We start from the raw sequence: 21,271 nt of genomic DNA, 5'->3' as shown, positions 1-21,271 counted from the left end.
GGCGCTGTACGCAAGCGCAGGACACAGCGCAAGCAAGCTTGGGTGCCCTTGCGTCTGGCTGCCTGACTGGCTGAGAGTGAGCGCCGGCAGCAGCTCGCTGCCGAAGCGCGGCTGTCAGGGCCAGGTGATGAAGCATGCTGCCAAGCGCAGCCGGCAGCCCAGCAAAAGCAGATTCTTGTGCCTTGACAGCAGAGTGCTTGCGTTTGCAGGCTGACTGGCAAACGGAGAGCGCAGAGTGTATGAGTGAGAGGGAGAGAGAAAAAATGAAAAAGACAGCACCTCCTGCTGGGGCAGTTGGGCAGAGGAGCAAAAGCCTACGGCACCTGGTATTCCCAGGCGGTCTCCCATCCAAGTACTAACCAGGCCTGAGCCTGCTTAGCTTCCGAGATCAGACGAGATCGGGCGTTTTCAGGCTAGTATGGCCGTAGGCACCAGTGCACCGCTCCTCTCCGCACTTAAGCGGCATGCAGCCACTCTCAGCTTGCTCCCACGCTGCTCCTCCTTTCTTACACTCCTCTGCCTTCGCCCCTTCACTCACACCCTACACTCTCCCCTCCCACTTTCACCTCTCCTCTCTCACCCGTCCTCCTCACCATTCACTGGCCACTCCGCTGCTTCCTGCTCACATCACTAGCCACCCCACAATCAGTGCTCCTACCGCACCCCCCCCCCCACCCCCAACAGACACAGACCTCTCGCTGCCCAGGTCGCCACTGCGCTGGTCCTGACGGCCGCCGCATCTCTGCTTCCCCTTTCTTCGCGTTTACTCTACCTTCTGCCTACCAGTGAAGAGATCGCACCCGCTCCAGCCTAGCTATTTAAGACCACCTCAGCTTCGGCAAGCCCGCCGGCCGATGGGATCACAGCTCCTTTTCTCCCCTTACTTCGGAAGGGAACTCAGAAACTTGTCAGACCGCCGGCACTAGATGCTGCGGTGAGAAACCGATCTGACAAATTTAATCGAGGAGGCGAACAGGAATGGTCATGAGCGAGAGGCGCTGGACGCTGCCGACCGGCAGTCGAGCCAGGCCTTTGCAAAAGTCCCACCTATTCAAGGAGGTTCCGTCGCTTGATGAGGCATTCAGCGCCAGGTCCTAAACTGGATTTCACATCGCCTTGGCGGCACAAGACAGGCATTGGCAGTTTCGCGGCTCTGCGTCTGCACGAGATTCGATCTGATTGAAATCTATCAAATATTGAAAGGCCGAGATAGGATGGATGTGCTGAGGATGTTTCCTACGGCAGTCATGTGCAGCAGCTGAGGCCACAGCCTCAGTCAGACGTCTCTTTGGAACAAAGTTGAGGAGAAGTTCGTTAAGGGAGGCTGGTGGATATGTGAAATTGTTTGCCACGGACGCCTAGCGATACAATGTCGGTGGGTACGTTTCAGGCGAACGTTGATGGGTTCTTGATCAGCAACGGCTTCAAATAGAGAGGGTGGGATAATTAACCGTCTCAAGGTGGGTGCAAAAGTGCCTCATTCATTCAGTCCCATGTCTCATGCTCCTGCAGGGCGGAGAGAATAACAGCTGCGCACGGACCAGATGGGCCGAAGGGCCTGCTCACACTGTCAGCGCAACTGCCTGCCGGCCAGCACAGCCACCCCTGCCAGAGAAGTGCAACTGCGCCAAAAGTGGCTGGACCAAAGGATAGTGGACGACGGAAGCAGCTTCTACAGAGTCATGCACAGACCCCGGGCCGGCTAAAGGGAATGCGTGGACAGTATGGGGATCGAACCCACGACCTTGGCGTTATTAGCACCACGCTCTGACCAACTGAGCTAACCGTCCTCGCCTGGGTGGGGCGCGGCTACCTATTGCCAGTCCGGCGGCCTGCAGATGAACCGGCTGGTCCGACTCAGCCATGACAAGCTCTTGAGAGCAGCTTGTGCCGCACAGGGCCATCCGGCTTAGCCGCGGGAAGCAGCTGCCGTCTTTGGTGATGCCTGCTCAGGTGGCAAAGGCAGAGCCGAAGCTGAGAATGGGCGCTGTACGCAAGCGCAGGACACAGCGCAAGCAAGCTTGGGTGCCCTTGCGTCTGGCTGCCTGACTGGCTGAGAGTGAGCGCCGGCAGCAGCTCGCTGCCGAAGCGCGGCTGTCAGGGCCAGGTGATGAAGCATGCTGCCAAGCGCAGCCGGCAGCCCAGCAAAAGCAGATTCTTGTGCCTTGACAGCAGAGTGCTTGCGTTTGCAGGCTGACTGGCAAACGGAGAGCGCAGAGTGTATGAGTGAGAGGGAGAGAGAAAAAATGAAAAAGACAGCACCTCCTGCTGGGGCAGTTGGGCAGAGGAGCAAAAGCCTACGGCACCTGGTATTCCCAGGCGGTCTCCCATCCAAGTACTAACCAGGCCTGAGCCTGCTTAGCTTCCGAGATCAGACGAGATCGGGCGTTTTCAGGCTAGTATGGCCGTAGGCACCAGTGCACCGCTCCTCTCCGCACTTAAGCGGCATGCAGCCACTCTCAGCTTGCTCCCACGCTGCTCCTCCTTTCTTACACTCCTCTGCCTTCGCCCCTTCACTCACACCCTACACTCTCCCCTCCCACTTTCACCTCTCCTCTCTCACCCGTCCTCCTCACCATTCACTGGCCACTCCGCTGCTTCCTGCTCACATCACTAGCCACCCCACAATCAGTGCTCCTACCGCACCCCCCCCCCCCCACCCCCAACAGACACAGACCTCTCGCTGCCCAGGTCGCCACTGCGCTGGTCCTGACGGCCGCCGCATCTCTGCTTCCCCTTTCTTCGCGTTTACTCTACCTTCTGCCTACCAGTGAAGAGATCGCACCCGCTCCAGCCTAGCTATTTAAGACCACCTCAGCTTCGGCAAGCCCGCCGGCCGATGGGATCACAGCTCCTTTTCTCCCCTTACTTCGGAAGGGAACTCAGAAACTTGTCAGACCGCCGGCACTAGATGCTGCGGTGAGAAACCGATCTGACAAATTTAATCGAGGAGGCGAACAGGAATGGTCATGAGCGAGAGGCGCTGGACGCTGCCGACCGGCAGTCGAGCCAGGCCTTTGCAAAAGTCCCACCTATTCAAGGAGGTTCCGTCGCTTGATGAGGCATTCAGCGCCAGGTCCTAAACTGGATTTCACATCGCCTTGGCGGCACAAGACAGGCATTGGCAGTTTCGCGGCTCTGCGTCTGCACGAGATTCGATCTGATTGAAATCTATCAAATATTGAAAGGCCGAGATAGGATGGATGTGCTGAGGATGTTTCCTACGGCAGTCATGTGCAGCAGCTGAGGCCACAGCCTCAGTCAGACGTCTCTTTGGAACAAAGTTGAGGAGTAGTTCGTTAAGGGAGGCTGGTGGATATGTGAAATTGTTTGCCACGGACGCCTAGCGATACAATGTCGGTGGGTACGTTTCAGGCGAACGTTGATGGGTTCTTGATCAGCAACGGCTTCAAATAGAGAGGGTGGGATAATTAACCGTCTCAAGGTGGGTGCAAAAGTGCCTCATTCATTCAGTCCCATGTCTCATGCTCCTGCAGGGCGGAGAGAATAACAGCTGCGCACGGACCAGATGGGCCGAAGGGCCTGCTCACACTGTCAGCGCAACTGCCTGCCGGCCAGCACAGCCACCCCTGCCAGAGAAGTGCAACTGCGCCAAAAGTGGCTGGACCAAAGGATAGTGGACGACGGAAGCAGCTTCTACAGAGTCATGCACAGACCCCGGGCCGGCTAAAGGGAATGCGTGGACAGTATGGGGATCGAACCCACGACCTTGGCGTTATTAGCACCACGCTCTGACCAACTGAGCTAACCGTCCTCGCCTGGGTGGGGCGCGGCTACCTATTGCCAGTCCGGCGGCCTGCAGATGAACCGGCTGGTCCGACTCAGCCATGACAAGCTCTTGAGAGCAGCTTGTGCCGCACAGGGCCATCCGGCTTAGCCGCGGGAAGCAGCTGCCGTCTTTGGTGATGCCTGCTCAGGTGGCAAAGGCAGAGCCGAAGCTGAGAATGGGCGCTGTACGCAAGCGCAGGACACAGCGCAAGCAAGCTTGGGTGCCCTTGCGTCTGGCTGCCTGACTGGCTGAGAGTGAGCGCCGGCAGCAGCTCGCTGCCGAAGCGCGGCTGTCAGGGCCAGGTGATGAAGCATGCTGCCAAGCGCAGCCGGCAGCCCAGCAAAAGCAGATTCTTGTGCCTTGACAGCAGAGTGCTTGCGTTTGCAGGCTGACTGGCAAACGGAGAGCGCAGAGTGTATGAGTGAGAGGGAGAGAGAAAAAATGAAAAAGACAGCACCTCCTGCTGGGGCAGTTGGGCAGAGGAGCAAAAGCCTACGGCACCTGGTATTCCCAGGCGGTCTCCCATCCAAGTACTAACCAGGCCTGAGCCTGCTTAGCTTCCGAGATCAGACGAGATCGGGCGTTTTCAGGCTAGTATGGCCGTAGGCACCAGTGCACCGCTCCTCTCCGCACTTAAGCGGCATGCAGCCACTCTCAGCTTGCTCCCACGCTGCTCCTCCTTTCTTACACTCCTCTGCCTTCGCCCCTTCACTCACACCCTACACTCTCCCCTCCCACTTTCACCTCTCCTCTCTCACCCGTCCTCCTCACCATTCACTGGCCACTCCGCTGCTTCCTGCTCACATCACTAGCCACCCCACAATCAGTGCTCCTACCGCACCCACCCCCCCCACCCCCAACAGACACAGACCTCTCGCTGCCCAGGTCGCCACTGCGCTGGTCCTGACGGCCGCCGCATCTCTGCTTCCCCTTTCTTCGCGTTTACTCTACCTTCTGCCTACCAGTGAAGAGATCGCACCCGCTCCAGCCTAGCTATTTAAGACCACCTCAGCTTCGGCAAGCCCGCCGGCCGATGGGATCACAGCTCCTTTTCTCCCCTTACTTCGGAAGGGAACTCAGAAACTTGTCAGACCGCCGGCACTAGATGCTGCGGTGAGAAACCGATCTGACAAATTTAATCGAGGAGGCGAACAGGAATGGTCATGAGCGAGAGGCGCTGGACGCTGCCGACCGGCAGTCGAGCCAGGCCTTTGCAAAAGTCCCACCTATTCAAGGAGGTTCCGTCGCTTGATGAGGCATTCAGCGCCAGGTCCTAAACTGGATTTCACATCGCCTTGGCGGCACAAGACAGGCATTGGCAGTTTCGCGGCTCTGCGTCTGCACGAGATTCGATCTGATTGAAATCTATCAAATATTGAAAGGCCGAGATAGGATGGATGTGCTGAGGATGTTTCCTACGGCAGTCATGTGCAGCAGCTGAGGCCACAGCCTCAGTCAGACGTCTCTTTGGAACAAAGTTGAGGAGAAGTTCGTTAAGGGAGGCTGGTGGATATGTGAAATTGTTTGCCACGGACGCCTAGCGATACAATGTCGGTGGGTACGTTTCAGGCGAACGTTGATGGGTTCTTGATCAGCAACGGCTTCAAATAGAGAGGGTGGGATAATTAACCGTCTCAAGGTGGGTGCAAAAGTGCCTCATTCATTCAGTCCCATGTCTCATGCTCCTGCAGGGCGGAGAGAATAACAGCTGCGCACGGACCAGATGGGCCGAAGGGCCTGCTCACACTGTCAGCGCAACTGCCTGCCGGCCAGCACAGCCACCCCTGCCAGAGAAGTGCAACTGCGCCAAAAGTGGCTGGACCAAAGGATAGTGGACGACGGAAGCAGCTTCTACAGAGTCATGCACAGACCCCGGGCCGGCTAAAGGGAATGCGTGGACAGTATGGGGATCGAACCCACGACCTTGGCGTTATTAGCACCACGCTCTGACCAACTGAGCTAACCGTCCTCGCCTGGGTGGGGCGCGGCTACCTATTGCCAGTCCGGCGGCCTGCAGATGAACCGGCTGGTCCGACTCAGCCATGACAAGCTCTTGAGAGCAGCTTGTGCCGCACAGGGCCATCCGGCTTAGCCGCGGGAAGCAGCTGCCGTCTTTGGTGATGCCTGCTCAGGTGGCAAAGGCAGAGCCGAAGCTGAGAATGGGCGCTGTACGCAAGCGCAGGACACAGCGCAAGCAAGCTTGGGTGCCCTTGCGTCTGGCTGCCTGACTGGCTGAGAGTGAGCGCCGGCAGCAGCTCGCTGCCGAAGCGCGGCTGTCAGGGCCAGGTGATGAAGCATGCTGCCAAGCGCAGCCGGCAGCCCAGCAAAAGCAGATTCTTGTGCCTTGACAGCAGAGTGCTTGCGTTTGCAGGCTGACTGGCAAACGGAGAGCGCAGAGTGTATGAGTGAGAGGGAGAGAGAAAAAATGAAAAAGACAGCACCTCCTGCTGGGGCAGTTGGGCAGAGGAGCAAAAGCCTACGGCACCTGGTATTCCCAGGCGGTCTCCCATCCAAGTACTAACCAGGCCTGAGCCTGCTTAGCTTCCGAGATCAGACGAGATCGGGCGTTTTCAGGCTAGTATGGCCGTAGGCACCAGTGCACCGCTCCTCTCCGCACTTAAGCGGCATGCAGCCACTCTCAGCTTGCTCCCACGCTGCTCCTCCTTTCTTACACTCCTCTGCCTTCGCCCCTTCACTCACACCCTACACTCTCCCCTCCCACTTTCACCTCTCCTCTCTCACCCGTCCTCCTCACCATTCACTGGCCACTCCGCTGCTTCCTGCTCACATCACTAGCCACCCCACAATCAGTGCTCCTACCGCACCCCCCCCCCCACCCCCAACAGACACAGACCTCTCGCTGCCCAGGTCGCCACTGCGCTGGTCCTGACGGCCGCCGCATCTCTGCTTCCCCTTTCTTCGCGTTTACTCTACCTTCTGCCTACCAGTGAAGAGATCGCACCCGCTCCAGCCTAGCTATTTAAGACCACCTCAGCTTCGGCAAGCCCGCCGGCCGATGGGATCACAGCTCCTTTTCTCCCCTTACTTCGGAAGGGAACTCAGAAACTTGTCAGACCGCCGGCACTAGATGCTGCGGTGAGAAACCGATCTGACAAATTTAATCGAGGAGGCGAACAGGAATGGTCATGAGCGAGAGGCGCTGGACGCTGCCGACCGGCAGTCGAGCCAGGCCTTTGCAAAAGTCCCACCTATTCAAGGAGGTTCCGTCGCTTGATGAGGCATTCAGCGCCAGGTCCTAAACTGGATTTCACATCGCCTTGGCGGCACAAGACAGGCATTGGCAGTTTCGCGGCTCTGCGTCTGCACGAGATTCGATCTGATTGAAATCTATCAAATATTGAAAGGCCGAGATAGGATGGATGTGCTGAGGATGTTTCCTACGGCAGTCATGTGCAGCAGCTGAGGCCACAGCCTCAGTCAGACGTCTCTTTGGAACAAAGTTGAGGAGAAGTTCGTTAAGGGAGGCTGGTGGATATGTGAAATTGTTTGCCACGGACGCCTAGCGATACAATGTCGGTGGGTACGTTTCAGGCGAACGTTGATGGGTTCTTGATCAGCAACGGCTTCAAATAGAGAGGGTGGGATAATTAACCGTCTCAAGGTGGGTGCAAAAGTGCCTCATTCATTCAGTCCCATGTCTCATGCTCCTGCAGGGCGGAGAGAATAACAGCTGCGCACGGACCAGATGGGCCGAAGGGCCTGCTCACACTGTCAGCGCAACTGCCTGCCGGCCAGCACAGCCACCCCTGCCAGAGAAGTGCAACTGCGCCAAAAGTGGCTGGACCAAAGGATAGTGGACGACGGAAGCAGCTTCTACAGAGTCATGCACAGACCCCGGGCCGGCTAAAGGGAATGCGTGGACAGTATGGGGATCGAACCCACGACCTTGGCGTTATTAGCACCACGCTCTGACCAACTGAGCTAACCGTCCTCGCCTGGGTGGGGCGCGGCTACCTATTGCCAGTCCGGCGGCCTGCAGATGAACCGGCTGGTCCGACTCAGCCATGACAAGCTCTTGAGAGCAGCTTGTGCCGCACAGGGCCATCCGGCTTAGCCGCGGGAAGCAGCTGCCGTCTTTGGTGATGCCTGCTCAGGTGGCAAAGGCAGAGCCGAAGCTGAGAATGGGCGCTGTACGCAAGCGCAGGACACAGCGCAAGCAAGCTTGGGTGCCCTTGCGTCTGGCTGCCTGACTGGCTGAGAGTGAGCGCCGGCAAGCAGCTCGCTGCCGAAGCGCGGCTGTCAGGGCCAGGTGATGAAGCATGCTGCCAAGCGCAGCCGGCAGCCCAGCAAAAGCAGATTCTTGTGCCTTGACAGCAGAGTGCTTGCGTTTGCAGGCTGACTGGCAAACGGAGAGCGCAGAGTGTATGAGTGAGAGGGAGAGAGAAAAAATGAAAAAGACAGCACCTCCTGCTGGGGCAGTTGGGCAGAGGAGCAAAAGCCTACGGCACCTGGTATTCCCAGGCGGTCTCCCATCCAAGTACTAACCAGGCCTGAGCCTGCTTAGCTTCCGAGATCAGACGAGATCGGGCGTTTTCAGGCTAGTATGGCCGTAGGCACCAGTGCACCGCTCCTCTCCGCACTTAAGCGGCATGCAGCCACTCTCAGCTTGCTCCCACGCTGCTCCTCCTTTCTTACACTCCTCTGCCTTCGCCCCTTCACTCACACCCTACACTCTCCCCTCCCACTTTCACCTCTCCTCTCTCACCCGTCCTCCTCACCATTCACTGGCCACTCCGCTGCTTCCTGCTCACATCACTAGCCACCCCACAATCAGTGCTCCTACCGCACCCCCCCCCCCCACCCCCAACAGACACAGACCTCTCGCTGCCCAGGTCGCCACTGCGCTGGTCCTGACGGCCGCCGCATCTCTGCTTCCCCTTTCTTCGCGTTTACTCTACCTTCTGCCTACCAGTGAAGAGATCGCACCCGCTCCAGCCTAGCTATTTAAGACCACCTCAGCTTCGGCAAGCCCGCCGGCCGATGGGATCACAGCTCCTTTTCTCCCCTTACTTCGGAAGGGAACTCAGAAACTTGTCAGACCGCCGGCACTAGATGCTGCGGTGAGAAACCGATCTGACAAATTTAATCGAGGAGGCGAACAGGAATGGTCATGAGCGAGAGGCGCTGGACGCTGCCGACCGGCAGTCGAGCCAGGCCTTTGCAAAAGTCCCACCTATTCAAGGAGGTTCCGTCGCTTGATGAGGCATTCAGCGCCAGGTCCTAAACTGGATTTCACATCGCCTTGGCGGCACAAGACAGGCATTGGCAGTTTCGCGGCTCTGCGTCTGCACGAGATTCGATCTGATTGAAATCTATCAAATATTGAAAGGCCGAGATAGGATGGATGTGCTGAGGATGTTTCCTACGGCAGTCATGTGCAGCAGCTGAGGCCACAGCCTCAGTCAGACGTCTCTTTGGAACAAAGTTGAGGAGAAGTTCGTTAAGGGAGGCTGGTGGATATGTGAAATTGTTTGCCACGGACGCCTAGCGATACAATGTCGGTGGGTACGTTTCAGGCGAACGTTGATGGGTTCTTGATCAGCAACGGCTTCAAATAGAGAGGGTGGGATAATTAACCGTCTCAAGGTGGGTGCAAAAGTGCCTCATTCATTCAGTCCCATGTCTCATGCTCCTGCAGGGCGGAGAGAATAACAGCTGCGCACGGACTAGATGGGCCGAAGGGCCTGCTCACACTGTCAGCGCAACTGCCTGCCGGCCAGCACAGCCACCCCTGCCAGAGAAGTGCAACTGCGCCAAAAGTGGCTGGACCAAAGGATAGTGGACGACGGAAGCAGCTTCTACAGAGTCATGCACAGACCCCGGGCCGGCTAAAGGGAATGCGTGGACAGTATGGGGATCGAACCCACGACCTTGGCGTTATTAGCACCACGCTCTGACCAACTGAGCTAACCGTCCTCGCCTGGGTGGGGCGCGGCTACCTATTGCCAGTCCGGCGGCCTGCAGATGAACCGGCTGGTCCGACTCAGCCATGACAAGCTCTTGAGAGCAGCTTGTGCCGCACAGGGCCATCCGGCTTAGCCGCGGGAAGCAGCTGCCGTCTTTGGTGATGCCTGCTCAGGTGGCAAAGGCAGAGCCGAAGCTGAGAATGGGCGCTGTACGCAAGCGCAGGACACAGCGCAAGCAAGCTTGGGTGCCCTTGCGTCTGGCTGCCTGACTGGCTGAGAGTGAGCGCCGGCAGCAGCTCGCTGCCGAAGCGCGGCTGTCAGGGCCAGGTGATGAAGCATGCTGCCAAGCGCAGCCGGCAGCCCAGCAAAAGCAGATTCTTGTGCCTTGACAGCAGAGTGCTTGCGTTTGCAGGCTGACTGGCAAACGGAGAGCGCAGAGTGTATGAGTGAGAGGGAGAGAGAAAAAATGAAAAAGACAGCACCTCCTGCTGGGGCAGTTGGGCAGAGGAGCAAAAGCCTACGGCACCTGGTATTCCCAGGCGGTCTCCCATCCAAGTACTAACCAGGCCTGAGCCTGCTTAGCTTCCGAGATCAGACGAGATCGGGCGTTTTCAGGCTAGTATGGCCGTAGGCACCAGTGCACCGCTCCTCTCCGCACTTAAGCGGCATGCAGCCACTCTCAGCTTGCTCCCACGCTGCTCCTCCTTTCTTACACTCCTCTGCCTTCGCCCCTTCACTCACACCCTACACTCTCCCCTCCCACTTTCACCTCTCCTCTCTCACCCGTCCTCCTCACCATTCACTGGCCACTCCGCTGCTTCCTGCTCACATCACTAGCCACCCCACAATCAGTGCTCCTACCGCACCCCCCCCCCCCACCCCCAACAGACACAGACCTCTCGCTGCCCAGGTCGCCACTGCGCTGGTCCTGACGGCCGCCGCATCTCTGCTTCCCCTTTCTTCGCGTTTACTCTACCTTCTGCCTACCAGTGAAGAGATCGCACCCGCTCCAGCCTAGCTATTTAAGACCACCTCAGCTTCGGCAAGCCCGCCGGCCGATGGGATCACAGCTCCTTTTCTCCCCTTACTTCGGAAGGGAACTCAGAAACTTGTCAGACCGCCGGCACTAGATGCTGCGGTGAGAAACCGATCTGACAAATTTAATCGAGGAGGCGAACAGGAATGGTCATGAGCGAGAGGCGCTGGACGCTGCCGACCGGCAGTCGAGCCAGGCCTTTGCAAAAGTCCCACCTATTCAAGGAGGTTCCGTCGCTTGATGAGGCATTCAGCGCCAGGTCCTAAACTGGATTTCACATCGCCTTGGCGGCACAAGACAGGCATTGGCAGTTTCGCGGCTCTGCGTCTGCACGAGATTCGATCTGATTGAAATCTATCAAATATTGAAAGGCCGAGATAGGATGGATGTGCTGAGGATGTTTCCTACGGCAGTCATGTGCAGCAGCTGAGGCCACAGCCTCAGTCAGACGTCTCTTTGGAACAAAGTTGAGGAGAAGTTCGTTAAGGGAGGCTGGTGGATATGTGAAATTGTTTGCCACGGACGCCTAGCGATACAATGTCGGTGGGTACGTTTCAGGCGAACGTTGATGGGTTCTTGATCAGCAACGGCTTCAAATAGAGAGGGTGGGATAATTAACCGTCTCAAGGTGGGTGCAAAAGTGCCTCATTCATTCAGTCCCATGTCTCATGCTCCTGCAGGGCGGAGAGAATAACAGCTGCGCACGGACTAGATGGGCCGAAGGGCCTGCTCACACTGTCAGCGCAACTGCCTGCCGGCCAGCACAGCCACCCCTGCCAGAGAAGTGCAACTGCGCCAAAAGTGGCTGGACCAAAGGATAGTGGACGACGGAAGCAGCTTCTACAGAGTCATGCACAGACCCCGGGCCGGCTAAAGGGAATGCGTGGACAGTATGGGGATCGAACCCACGACCTTGGCGTTATTAGCACCACGCTCTGACCAACTGAGCTAACCGTCCTCGCCTGGGTGGGGCGCGGCTACCTATTGCCAGTCCGGCGGCCTGCAGATGAACCGGCTGGTCCGACTCAGCCATGACAAGCTCTTGAGAGCAGCTTGTGCCGCACAGGGCCATCCGGCTTAGCCGCGGGAAGCAGCTGCCGTCTTTGGTGATGCCTGCTCAGGTGGCAAAGGCAGAGCCGAAGCTGAGAATGGGCGCTGTACGCAAGCGCAGGACACAGCGCAAGCAAGCTTGGGTGCCCTTGCGTCTGGCTGCCTGACTGGCTGAGAGTGAGCGCCGGCAAGCAGCTCGCTGCCGAAGCGCGGCTGTCAGGGCCAGGTGATGAAGCATGCTGCCAAGCGCAGCCGGCAGCCCAGCAAAAGCAGATTCTTGTGCCTTGACAGCAGAGTGCTTGCGTTTGCAGGCTGACTGGCAAACGGAGAGCGCAGAGTGTATGAGTGAGAGGGAGAGAGAAAAAATGAAAAAGACAGCACCTCCTGCTGGGGCAGTTGGGCAGAGGAGCAAAAGCCTACGGCACCTGGTATTCCCAGGCGGTCTCCCATCCAAGTACTAACCAGGCCTGAGCCTGCTTAGCTTCCGAGATCAGACGAGATCGGGCGTTTTCAGGCTAGTATGGCCGTAGGCACCAGTGCACCGCTCCTCTCCGCACTTAAGCGGCATGCAGCCACTCTCAGCTTGCTCCCACGCTGCTCCTCCTTTCTTACACTCCTCTGCCTTCGCCCCTTCACTCACACCCTACACTCTCCCCTCCCACTTTCACCTCTCCTCTCTCACCCGTCCTCCTCACCATTCACTGGCCACTCCGCTGCTTCCTGCTCACATCACTAGCCACCCCACAATCAGTGCTCCTACCGCACCCCCCCCCCCCCCACCCCCAACAGACACAGACCTCTCGCTGCCCAGGTCGCCACTGCGCTGGTCCTGACGGCCGCCGCATCTCTGCTTCCCCTTTCTTCGCGTTTACTCTACCTTCTGCCTACCAGTGAAGAGATCGCACCCGCTCCAGCCTAGCTATTTAAGACCACCTCAGCTTCGGCAAGCCCGCCGGCCGATGGGATCACAGCTCCTTTTCTCCCCTTACTTCGGAAGGGAACTCAGAAACTTGTCAGACCGCCGGCACTAGATGCTGCGGTGAGAAACCGATCTGACAAATTTAATCGAGGAGGCGAACAGGAATGGTCATGAGCGAGAGGCGCTGGACGCTGCCGACCGGCAGTCGAGCCAGGCCTTTGCAAAAGTCCCACCTATTCAAGGAGGTTCCGTCGCTTGATGAGGCATTCAGCGCCAGGTCCTAAACTGGATTTCACATCGCCTTGGCGGCACAAGACAGGCATTGGCAGTTTCGCGGCTCTGCGTCTGCACGAGATTCGATCTGATTGAAATCTATCAAATATTGAAAGGCCGAGATAGGATGGATGTGCTGAGGATGTTTCCTACGGCAGTCATGTGCAGCAGCTGAGGCCACAGCCTCAGTCAGACGTCTCTTTGGAACAAAGTTGAGGAGAAGTTCGTTAAGGGAGGCTGGTGGATATGTGAAATTGTTTGCCACGGACGCCTAGCGATACAATGTCGGTGGGTACGTTTCAGGCGAACGTTGATGGGTTCTTGATCAGCAACGGCTTCAAATAGAGAGGGTGGGATAATTAACCGTCTCAAGGTGGGTGCAAAAGTGCCTCATTCATTCAGTCCCATGTCTCATGCTCCTGCAGGGCGGAGAGAATAACAGCTGCGCACGGACTAGATGGGCCGAAGGGCCTGCTCACACTGTCAGCGCAACTGCCTGCCGGCCAGCACAGCCACCCCTGCCAGAGAAGTGCAACTGCGCCAAAAGTGGCTGGACCAAAGGATAGTGGACGACGGAAGCAGCTTCTACAGAGTCATGCACAGACCCCGGGCCGGCTAAAGGGAATGCGTGGACAGTACGGGGATCGAACCCACGACCTTGGCGTTATTAGCACCACGCTCTGACCAACTGAGCTAACCGTCCTCGCCTGGGTGGGGCGCGGCTACCTATTGCCAGTCCGGCGGCCTGCAGATGAACCGGCTGGTCCGACTCAGCCATGACAAGCTCTTGAGAGCAGCTTGTGCCGCACAGGGCCATCCGGCTTAGCCGCGGGAAGCAGCTGCCGTCTTTGGTGATGCCTGCTCAGGTGGCAAAGGCAGAGCCGAAGCTGAGAATGGGCGCTGTACGCAAGCGCAGGACACAGCGCAAGCAAGCTTGGGTGCCCTTGCGTCTGGCTGCCTGACTGGCTGAGAGTGAGCGCCGGCAGCAGCTCGCTGCCGAAGCGCGGCTGTCAGGGCCAGGTGATGAAGCATGCTGCCAAGCGCAGCCGGCAGCCCAGCAAAAGCAGATTCTTGTGCCTTGACAGCAGAGTGCTTGCGTTTGCAGGCTGACTGGCAAACGGAGAGCGCAGAGTGTATGAGTGAGAGGGAGAGAGAAAAAATGAAAAAGACAGCACCTCCTGCTGGGGCAGTTGGGCAGAGGAGCAAAAGCCTACGGCACCTGGTATTCCCAGGCGGTCTCCCATCCAAGTACTAACCAGGCCTGAGCCGGCTTAGCTTCCGAGATCAGACGAGATCGGGCGTTTTCAGGCTAGTATGGCCGTAGGCACCAGTGCACCGCTCCTCTCCGCACTTAAGCGGCATGCAGCCACTCTCAGCTTGCTCCCACGCTGCTCCTCCTTTCTTACACTCCTCTGCCTTCGCCCCTTCACTCACACCCTACACTCTCCCCTCCCACTTTCACCTCTCCTCTCTCACCCGTCCTCCTCACCATTCACTGGCCACTCCGCTGCTTCCTGCTCACATCACTAGCCACCCCACAATCAGTGCTCCTACCGCACCCCCCCCCCCACCCCCAACAGACACAGACCTCTCGCTGCCCAGGTCGCCACTGCGCTGGTCCTGACGGCCGCCGCATCTCTGCTTCCCCTTTCTTCGCGTTTACTCTACCTTCTGCCTACCAGTGAAGAGATCGCACCCGCTCCAGCCTAGCTATTTAAGACCACCTCAGCTTCGGCAAGCCCGCCGGCCGATGGGATCACAGCTCCTTTTCTCCCCTTACTTCGGAAGGGAACTCAGAAACTTGTCAGACCGCCGGCACTAGATGCTGCGGTGAGAAACCGATCTGACAAATTTAATCGAGGAGGCGAACAGGAATGGTCATGAGCGAGAGGCGCTGGACGCTGCCGACCGGCAGTCGAGCCAGGCCTTTGCAAAAGTCCCACCTATTCAAGGAGGTTCCGTCGCTTGATGAGGCATTCAGCGCCAGGTCCTAAACTGGATTTCACATCGCCTTGGCGGCACAAGACAGGCATTGGCAGTTTCGCGGCTCTGCGTCTGCACGAGATTCGATCTGATTGAAATCTATCAAATATTGAAAGGCCGAGATAGGATGGATGTGCTGAGGATGTTTCCTACGGCAGTCATGTGCAGCAGCTGAGGCCACAGCCTCAGTCAGACGTCTCTTTGGAACAAAGTTGAGGAGAAGTTCGTTAAGGGAGGCTGGTGGATATGTGAAATTGTTTGCCACGGACGCCTAGCGATACAATGTCGGTGGGTACGTTTCAGGCGAACGTTGATGGGTTCTTGATCAGCAACGGCTTCAAATAGAGAGGGTGGGATAATTAACCGTCTCAAGGTGGGTGCAAAAGTGCCTCATTCATTCAGTCCCATGTCTCATGCTCCTGCAGGGCGGAGAGAATAACAGCTGCGCACGGACTAGATGGGCCGAAGGGCCTGCTCACACTGTCAGCGCAACTGCCTGCCGGCCAGCACGGCCACCCCTGCCAGAGAAGTGCAACTGCGCCAAAAGTGGCTGGACCAAAGGATAGTGGCCGACGGAAGCAGCTTCTACAGAGTCATGCACAGACCCCGGGCCGGCTAAAGGGAATGCGTGGACAGTATGGGGATCGAACCCACGACCTTGGCGTTATTAGCACCACGCTCTGACCAACTGAGCTAACCGTCCTCGCCTGGGTGGGGCGCGGCTACCTATTGCCAGTCCGGCGGCCTGCAGATGAACCGGCTGGTCCGACTCAGCCATGACAAGCTCTTGAGAGCAGCTTGTGCCGCACAGGGCCATCCGGCTTAGCCGCGGGAAGCAGCTGCCGTCTTTGGTGATGCCTGCTCAGGTGGCAAAGGCAGAGCCGAAGCTGAGAATGGGCGCTGTACGCAAGCGCAGGACACAGCGCAAGCAAGCTTGGGTGCCCTTGCGTCTGGCTGCCTGACTGGCTGAGAGTGAGCGCCGGCAGCAGCTCGCTGCCGAAGCGCGGCTGTCAGGGCCAGGTGATGAAGCATGCTGCCAAGCGCAGCCGGCAGCCCAGCAAAAGCAGATTCTTGTGCCTTGACAGCAGAGTGCTTGCGTTTGCAGGCTGACTGGCAAACGGAGAGCGCAGAGTGTATGAGTGAGAGGGAGAGAGAAAAAATGAAAAAGACAGCACCTCCTGCTGGGGCAGTTGGGCAGAGGAGCAAAAGCCTACGGCACCTGGTATTCCCAGGCGGTCTCCCATCCAAGTACTAACCAGGCCTGAGCCTGCTTAGCTTCCGAGATCAGACGAGATCGGGCGTTTTCAGGCTAGTATGGCCGTAGGCACCAGTGCACCGCTCCTCTCCGCACTTAAGCGGCATGCAGCCACTCTCAGCTTGCTCCCACGCTGCTCCTCCTTTCTTACACTCCTCTGCCTTCGCCCCTTCACTCACACCCTACACTCTCCCCTCCCACTTTCACCTCTCCTCTCTCACCCGTCCTCCTCACCATTCACTGGCCACTCCGCTGCTTCCTGCTCACATCACTAGCCACCCCACAATCAGTGCTCCTACCGCACCCCCCCCCCCCCCACCCCCAACAGACACAGACCTCTCGCTGCCCAGGTCGCCACTGCGCTGGTCCTGACGGCCGCCGCATCTCTGCTTCCCCTTTCTTCGCGTTTACTCTACCTTCTGCCTACCAGTGAAGAGATCGCACCCGCTCCAGCCTAGCTGTTTAAGACCACCTCAGCTTCGGCAAGCCCGCCGGCCGATGGGATCACAGCTCCTTTTCTCCCCTTACTTCGGAAGGGAACTCAGAAACTTGTCAGACCGCCGGCACTAGATGCTGCGGTGAGAAACCGATCTGACAAATTTAATCGAGGAGGCGAACAGGAATGGTCATGAGCGAGAGGCGCTGGACGCTGCCGACCGGCAGTCGAGCCAGGCCTTTGCAAAAGTCCCACCTATTCAAGGAGGTTCCGTCGCTTGATGAGGCATTCAGCGCCAGGTCCTAAACTGGATTTCACATCGCCTTGGCGGCACAAGACAGGCATTGGCAGTTTCGCGGCTCTGCGTCTGCACGAGATTCGATCTGATTGAAATCTATCAAATATTGAAAGGCCGAGATAGGATGGATGTGCTGAGGATGTTTCCTACGGCAGTCATGTGCAGCAGCTGAGGCCACAGCCTCAGTCAGACGTCTCTTTGGAACAAAGTTGAGGAGAAGTTCGTTAAGGGAGGCTGGTGGATATGTGAAATTGTTTGCCACGGACGCCTAGCGATACAATGTCGGTGGGTACGTTTCAGGCGAACGTTGATGGGTTCTTGATCAGCAACGGCTTCAAATAGAGAGGGTGGGATAATTAACCGTCTCAAGGTGGGTGCAAAAGTGCCTCATTCATTCAGTCCCATGTCTCATGCTCCTGCAGGGCGGAGAGAATAACAGCTGCGCACGGACTAGATGGGCCGAAGGGCCTGCTCACACTGTCAGCGCAACTGCCTGCCGGCCAGCACAGCCACCCCTGCCAGAGAAGTGCAACTGCGCCAAAAGTGGCTGGACCAAAGGATAGTGGACGACGGAAGCAGCTTCTACAGAGTCATGCACAGACCCCGGGCCGGCTAAAGGGAATGCGTGGACAGTATGGGGATCGAACCCACGACCTTGGCGTTATTAGCACCACGCTCTGACCAACTGAGCTAACCGTCCTCGCCTGGGTGGGGCGCGGCTACCTATTGCCAGTCCGGCGGCCTGCAGATGAACCGGCTGGTCCGACTCAGCCATGACAAGCTCTTGAGAGCAGCTTGTGCCGCACAGGGCCATCCGGCTTAGCCGCGGGAAGCAGCTGCCGTCTTTGGTGATGCCTGCTCAGGTGGCAAAGGCAGAGCCGAAGCTGAGAATGGGCGCTGTACGCAAGCGCAGGACACAGCGCAAGCAAGCTTGGGTGCCCTTGCGTCTGGCTGCCTGACTGGCTGAGAGTGAGCGCCGGCAGCAGCTCGCTGCCGAAGCGCGGCTGTCAGGGCCAGGTGATGAAGCATGCTGCCAAGCGCAGCCGGCAGCCCAGCAAAAGCAGATTCTTGTGCCTTGACAGCAGAGTGCTTGCGTTTGCAGGCTGACTGGCAAACGGAGAGCGCAGAGTGTATGAGTGAGAGGGAGAGAGAAAAAATGAAAAAGACAGCACCTCCTGCTGGGGCAGTTGGGCAGAGGAGCAAAAGCCTACGGCACCTGGTATTCCCAGGCGGTCTCCCATCCAAGTACTAACCAGGCCTGAGCCTGCTTAGCTTCCGAGATCAGACGAGATCGGGCGTTTTCAGGCTAGTATGGCCGTAGGCACCAGTGCACCGCTCCTCTCCGCACTTAAGCGGCATGCAGCCACTCTCAGCTTGCTCCCACGCTGCTCCTCCTTTCTTACACTCCTCTGCCTTCGCCCCTTCACTCACACCCTACACTCTCCCCTCCCACTTTCACCTCTCCTCTCTCACCCGTCCTCCTCACCATTCACTGGCCACTCCGCTGCTTGCTGCTCACATCACTAGCCACCCCACAATCAGTGCTCCTACCGCACCCCCCCCCCACCCCCAACAGACACAGACCTCTCGCTGCCCAGGTCGCCACTGCGCTGGTCCTGACGGCCGCCGCATCTCTGCTTCCCCTTTCTTCGCGTTTACTCTACCTTCTGCCTACCAGTGAAGAGATCGCACCCGCTCCAGCCTAGCTATTTAAGACCACCTCAGCTTCGGCAAGCCCGCCGGCCGATGGGATCACAGCTCCTTTTCTCCCCTTACTTCGGAAGGGAACTCAGAAACTTGTCAGACCGCCGGCACTAGATGCTGCGGTGAGAAACCGATCTGACAAATTTAATCGAGGAGGCGAACAGGAATGGTCATGAGCGAGAGGCGCTGGACGCTGCCGACCGGCAGTCGAGCCAGGCCTTTGCAAAAGTCCCACCTATTCAAGGAGGTTCCGTCGCTTGATGAGGCATTCAGCGCCAGGTCCTAAACTGGATTTCACATCGCCTTGGCGGCACAAGACAGGCATTGGCAGTTTCGCGGCTCTGCGTCTGCACGAGATTCGATCTGATTGAAATCTATCAAATATTGAAAGGCCGAGATAGGATGGATGTGCTGAGGATGTTTCCTACGGCAGTCATGTGCAGCAGCTGAGGCCACAGCCTCAGTCAGACGTCTCTTTGGAACAAAGTTGAGGAGAAGTTCGTTAAGGGAGGCTGGTGGATATGTGAAATTGTTTGCCACGGACGCCTAGCGATACAATGTCGGTGGGTACGTTTCAGGCGAACGTTGATGGGTTCTTGATCAGCAACGGCTTCAAATAGAGAGGGTGGGATAATTAACCGTCTCAAGGTGGGTGCAAAAGTGCCTCATTCATTCAGTCCCATGTCTCATGCTCCTGCAGGGCGGAGAGAATAACAGCTGCGCACGGACTAGATGGGCCGAAGGGCCTGCTCACACTGTCAGCGCAACTGCCTGCCGGCCAGCACAGCCACCCCTGCCAGAGAAGTGCAACTGCGCCAAAAGTGGCTGGACCAAAGGATAGTGGACGACGGAAGCAGCTTCTACAGAGTCATGCACAGACCCCGGGCCGGCTAAAGGGAATGCGTGGACAGTATGGGGATCGAACCCACGACCTTGGCGTTATTAGCACCACGCTCTGACCAACTGAGCTAACCGTCCTCGCCTGGGTGGGGCGCGGCTACCTATTGCCAGTCCGGCGGCCTGCAGCTGAACCGGCTGGTCCGACTCAGCCTTGACAAGCTCTTGAGAGCAGCTTGTGCCGCACAGGGCCATCCGGCTTAGCCGCGGGAAGCAGCTGCCGTCTTTGGTGATGCCTGCTCAGGTGGCAAAGGCAGAGCCGAAGCTGAGAATGGGCGCTGTACGCAAGCGCAGGACACAGCGCAAGCAAGCTTGGGTGCCCTTGCGTCTGGCTGCCTGACTGGCTGAGAGTGAGCGCCGGCAGCAGCTCGCTGCCGAAGCGCGGCTGTCAGGGCCAGGTGATGAAGCATGCTGCCAAGCGCAGCCGGCAGCCCAGCAAAAGCAGATTCTTGTGCCTTGACAGCAGAGTGCTTGCGTTTGCAGGCTGACTGGCAAACGGAGAGCGCAGAGTGTATGAGTGAGAGGGAGAGAGAAAAAATGAAAAAGACAGCACCTCCTGCTGGGGCAGTTGGGCAGAGGAGCAAAAGCCTACGGCACCTGGTATTCCCAGGCGGTCTCCCATCCAAGTACTAACCAGGCCTGAGCCTGCTTAGCTTCCGAGATCAGACGAGATCGGGCGTTTTCAGGCTAGTATGGCCGTAGGCACCAGTGCACCGCTCCTCTCCGCACTTAAGCGGCATGCAGCCACTCTCAGCTTGCTCCCACGCTGCTCCTCCTTTCTTACACTCCTCTGCCTTCGCCCCTTCACTCACACCCTACACTCTCCCCTCCCACTTTCACCTCTCCTCTCTCACCCGTCCTCCTCACCATTCACTGGCCACTCCGCTGCTTCCTGCTCACATCACTAGCCACCCCACAATCAGTGCTCCTACCGCACCCCCCCCCCACCCCCAACAGACACAGACCTCTCGCTGCCCAGGTCGCCACTGCGCTGGTCCTGACGGCCGCCGCATCTCTGCTTCCCCTTTCTTCGCGTTTACTCTACCTTCTGCCTACCAGTGAAGAGATCGCACCCGCTCCAGCCTAGCTATTTAAGACCACCTCAGCTTCGGCAAGCCCGCCGGCCGATGGGATCACAGCTCCTTTTCTCCCCTTACTTCGGAAGGGAACTCAGAAACTTGTCAGACCGCCGGCACTAGATGCTGCGGTGAGAAACCGATCTGACAAATTTAATCGAGGAGGCGAACAGGAATGGTCATGAGCGAGAGGCGCTGGACGCTGCCGACCGGCAGTCGAGCCAGGCCTTTGCAAAAGTCCCACCTATTCAAGGAGGTTCCGTCGCTTGATGAGGCATTCAGCGCCAGGTCCTAAACTGGATTTCACATCGCCTTGGCGGCACAAGACAGGCATTGGCAGTTTCGCGGCTCTGCGTCTGCACGAGATTCGATCTGATTGAAATCTATCAAATATTGAAAGGCCGAGATAGGATGGATGTGCTGAGGATGTTTCCTACGGCAGTCATGTGCAGCAGCTGAGGCCACAGCCTCAGTCAGACGTCTCTTTGGAACAAAGTTGAGGAGAAGTTCGTTAAGGGAGGCTGGTGGATATGTGAAATTGTTTGCCACGGACGCCTAGCGATACAATGTCGGTGGGTACGTTTCAGGCGAACGTTGATGGGTTCTTGATCAGCAACGGCTTCAAAT

At 57.8% G+C, this 21,271-nt stretch overlaps 11 non-coding genes across 11 annotated transcripts; all 11 read right to left on the bottom strand.

Moving 5' to 3' along the window:
• Positions 1-311: 311 nt before the first annotated feature.
• LOC140194237 (5S ribosomal RNA) lies at positions 312-430 on the bottom strand. The gene has a single exon (XR_011885088.1). It is a non-coding gene; the product is annotated as a 5S ribosomal RNA (ribosomal RNA).
• Positions 431-2,294: 1,864 nt separating this feature from the next.
• Positions 2,295-2,413, bottom strand: LOC140194235 (5S ribosomal RNA). The gene has a single exon (XR_011885087.1). It is a non-coding gene; the product is annotated as a 5S ribosomal RNA (ribosomal RNA).
• A 1,866-nt stretch (positions 2,414-4,279) lies between these two features.
• Positions 4,280-4,398, bottom strand: LOC140194233 (5S ribosomal RNA). Its single transcript, XR_011885085.1, has one exon. It is a non-coding gene; the product is annotated as a 5S ribosomal RNA (ribosomal RNA).
• Positions 4,399-6,263: 1,865 nt separating this feature from the next.
• LOC140194232 (5S ribosomal RNA) lies at positions 6,264-6,382 on the bottom strand. The gene has a single exon (XR_011885084.1). It is a non-coding gene; the product is annotated as a 5S ribosomal RNA (ribosomal RNA).
• A 1,865-nt stretch (positions 6,383-8,247) lies between these two features.
• On the bottom strand, positions 8,248-8,366 carry LOC140194231 (5S ribosomal RNA). The gene has a single exon (XR_011885083.1). It is a non-coding gene; the product is annotated as a 5S ribosomal RNA (ribosomal RNA).
• A 1,865-nt stretch (positions 8,367-10,231) lies between these two features.
• LOC140194230 (5S ribosomal RNA) lies at positions 10,232-10,350 on the bottom strand. Its single transcript, XR_011885082.1, has one exon. It is a non-coding gene; the product is annotated as a 5S ribosomal RNA (ribosomal RNA).
• A 1,866-nt stretch (positions 10,351-12,216) lies between these two features.
• LOC140194229 (5S ribosomal RNA) lies at positions 12,217-12,335 on the bottom strand. The gene has a single exon (XR_011885081.1). It is a non-coding gene; the product is annotated as a 5S ribosomal RNA (ribosomal RNA).
• A 1,867-nt stretch (positions 12,336-14,202) lies between these two features.
• Positions 14,203-14,321, bottom strand: LOC140194288 (5S ribosomal RNA). Its single transcript, XR_011885139.1, has one exon. It is a non-coding gene; the product is annotated as a 5S ribosomal RNA (ribosomal RNA).
• A 1,864-nt stretch (positions 14,322-16,185) lies between these two features.
• LOC140194228 (5S ribosomal RNA) lies at positions 16,186-16,304 on the bottom strand. Its single transcript, XR_011885080.1, has one exon. It is a non-coding gene; the product is annotated as a 5S ribosomal RNA (ribosomal RNA).
• A 1,867-nt stretch (positions 16,305-18,171) lies between these two features.
• Positions 18,172-18,290, bottom strand: LOC140194227 (5S ribosomal RNA). The gene has a single exon (XR_011885079.1). It is a non-coding gene; the product is annotated as a 5S ribosomal RNA (ribosomal RNA).
• Positions 18,291-20,153: 1,863 nt separating this feature from the next.
• On the bottom strand, positions 20,154-20,272 carry LOC140194226 (5S ribosomal RNA). Its single transcript, XR_011885078.1, has one exon. It is a non-coding gene; the product is annotated as a 5S ribosomal RNA (ribosomal RNA).
• Between the last annotated feature and the right edge of the window lie 999 nt (positions 20,273-21,271).

Source organism: Mobula birostris, chromosome 2 (genome assembly GCF_030028105.1).
Source record: "Mobula birostris isolate sMobBir1 chromosome 2, sMobBir1.hap1, whole genome shotgun sequence".
NCBI lineage: Eukaryota > Metazoa > Chordata > Chondrichthyes > Myliobatiformes > Myliobatidae > Mobula > Mobula birostris.
Note: the sequence above shows the minus strand (reverse complement) of the source record. Positions and strands in the feature narration are given on the sequence as shown.